We start from the raw sequence: 389 nt of genomic DNA on the forward strand, positions 1-389 counted from the left end.
TAACATTTGGAGTCTCACTGACATTTGGTTAAAGAACAATGCTATGACCACACTGAGAGAACCAGCGCACAATGAACACTCTGTTCAGCTAACCTTTCGCTATATGGTCTGGCATTCAGAGAATCACCCAGCATAACTTGAGTCTAGCATTACATGCATGGGCTTGGGAATAAGGCACACAGACACACCTGTGAACATGCACATTCTTTGTTGTGTGCTCCTAACATTTCATGTTTCTAGAATTCAATAACCTCGGCCTTTGCTCTCCATAATTCATTTCTTTAACTTTATTTCAGTCAAGCGGTTCAAGTTCAATGCACTCGCACACACAAACAACGCTCACGTGAACTCACATACATAGATTTACACTCTCTCCTGCACACACACAC

This window comes from Hypomesus nipponensis, chromosome 10 (genome assembly GCF_054491055.1).
Source record: "Hypomesus nipponensis isolate SF chromosome 10, ASM5449105v1, whole genome shotgun sequence".
NCBI classification, from domain to species: Eukaryota; Metazoa; Chordata; class Actinopteri; order Osmeriformes; family Osmeridae; genus Hypomesus; species Hypomesus nipponensis.